At 36.7% G+C, this 2287-nt stretch overlaps 2 non-coding genes across 2 annotated transcripts; both read right to left on the bottom strand.

Moving 5' to 3' along the window:
* Positions 1-82: 82 nt before the first annotated feature.
* Positions 83-156, bottom strand: Trnav-uac. The gene has a single exon. It is a non-coding gene; the product is annotated as a tRNA-Val (tRNA).
* A 108-nt stretch (positions 157-264) lies between these two features.
* On the bottom strand, positions 265-337 carry Trnav-uac. The gene has a single exon. It is a non-coding gene; the product is annotated as a tRNA-Val (tRNA).
* Positions 338-2287: the final 1950 nt, after the last annotated feature.

Raw genomic sequence — 2287 nt, 5'->3', positions numbered from 1 at the left:
TTCGATCGAAATGCTCCAGTTTCTTGACAGTGAAAGTAGTACCACCTATATTCTAGGTCATAGCTCTGAGAGGTTCCAAAATTGGTTCCGCCCGGGATCGAAACCGGGGGCCTTCTGCGTGTAAAGCAGACGTGATAACCGCTACACTACGGAACCATGGTAAATGGTACAATGGGCAAAAATTTCGATCGAAATGCTCCAGTTTCTTGACAGTGAAAGTATACCACCTATATTCTAGGTCATAGCTTCAAGAGGTTCCAAAATTGGTTCCGCCCGGGATCGAACCGGGGGCCTTCTGCGTGTAAAGCAGACGTGATAACCGCTACACTACGGAACCATGCAAAATTATACCATGAGTCAATATTTCGAACAAAAATGCCTTTTAACTCTTTTAAAAATAGCACAATTCAAAGGAACCTACTTATAATGAATCCACTACTTCAATATATTTTATATGACTATCGTCTTGTATTTTCTATAAAAATATCATGTGTAATGGTCTTATCAAAGAGCTTCTATTGAAATGATGCATAATTTTTGCATAAGGAGAAAGGCAGGCAATATTTTCCGTCCCGTTGTAACTGTCCGACGCACACGTATCAGTTATATGGAGCGTTTCTTTTTGTTTCAAAAGCGCTTCTTTTGTTTTTCTTTACTTCGCTTGTTTGTTTGTTTGTTTCTGTTGCTTTTCCTTAGCTGCGTACAAACGGACTATTTAATATATACGAGAAAACAAGTAGAGTTTACGCGTTTGCAAAAGGATATCTCCATGCCACCAGCATACTCTATTCGCAAACGGATAAGAAGACTACAACTAAGAAGAAGAAGAATAGGAGGAAGAGCATCGCTTCATGTAAACAGCGAAACAAAACAATCGTTTACGACGAGTGCATCAAACGCATGCCTTTCCGAAGCAGCCGTTCGTTCATCTACAATTGGATTGACTCTTGATGACCCGCCAACCAATTGAAATTAATCGACTCGAATTAAAACAAATCCACTCCGATGGTATTTGTAACCATCCGCACACGCATAACTTACATAATACATTTCGGTTACCCATTAATCCCCATGCCATCCATACATACATACCATGCGCTTAAACTCTCCGACGTTGATGATGACCTGAGTTGGATCCAATTTAGTCGCAGGAATTTATTTGATCCTCTGTTATTTTCGCGTTTATTGCGTTAATAAAGTGTTTGGGGTGAGTTTTCGGATCCAAAAACGGTGAAGCGCGCATAAATGATGATCACATTTTGTTTCGGCTAAAGCCTTTGGACACTTTTTCCCTTAATGCCGAATATAATTTTATTTAATATTTATGTGCGGCTTAAAGGGATTGATCGCGTTAAAATTAATTCGGGCCGCGTGTTAAAGTCAGATAATGGACGAGGGTGTATTATTATTTTATTTTTATTTTTTTTTCGTGTTTTACTCTCTCGTTTTTTATTTCACGTGCCGTTTGCCCACACCGGCATATTCTCCCTAACCCTCGCACCCCTGTTTTGCGTTATCATTTTAAATGCACATGGAAATCGGATCAATTCGTTAATGCTCTTCCCAAATGATACACAAAAAAAATGAGAGGACGGGAATGCTGGTATTGCGACACTCGATCTGATCCCTCTTCAATAACATGGTGACTTTTTGTTTATTTTTAGATTCCACTAATTAGTTTGTTCCTATAAATAAAATATACAATTTTGCCAAATTTAATAGAAACAAAAAAAAGTATCAACAGTGGCGGATGACAAATTATTTTTTAGTCCAAAAATATCTAAAAAATTTAGATACTATAGGACTCTCCAAAACATGGGACTCCTAGGAACGTGCCTCATAGTCTTAACCCTTTGTGTGCTAGTGGTTTCACTATGGGACACCTAAAGAATAATTATTTTCTAATTTCCTAGCAGTGGAACCTTTTCAAAAATTAAACAAAAATAGACAATTTTTATCATTGATTATACCTAATTTATCAAAAAATCGTCATTTTTAACAAATTTAATCTGAACCACAAATGATTGTAGTCACTAAGTATGGATTTTCTTTGATTGGTAGAAATATATTCTTGGTATTCTAAGTAAAATAAATGAGTATTATGAGTATTGTTATTTCTGTGAACTTTTCGAAGATCAATATTTTGTACTTCATTTCAAACCCATCTCTTGAGGATTCCTGTAAATTCATGAACAACTTTTGAACCAATTTAATTCCATGCTCGTGTCTGAATAATACATGCCATTACATCGGAGAATGATTGGTGGTTGCGGGTGGAAAATATCAA

This window comes from Nicrophorus vespilloides, unplaced genomic scaffold (genome assembly GCF_001412225.1).
Source record: "Nicrophorus vespilloides isolate i.1.1-1 unplaced genomic scaffold, Nicve_v1.0, whole genome shotgun sequence".
Taxonomy (NCBI): Eukaryota; Metazoa; Arthropoda; class Insecta; order Coleoptera; family Silphidae; genus Nicrophorus; species Nicrophorus vespilloides.
This window is presented reverse-complemented; position numbering and strand designations above follow the sequence as displayed.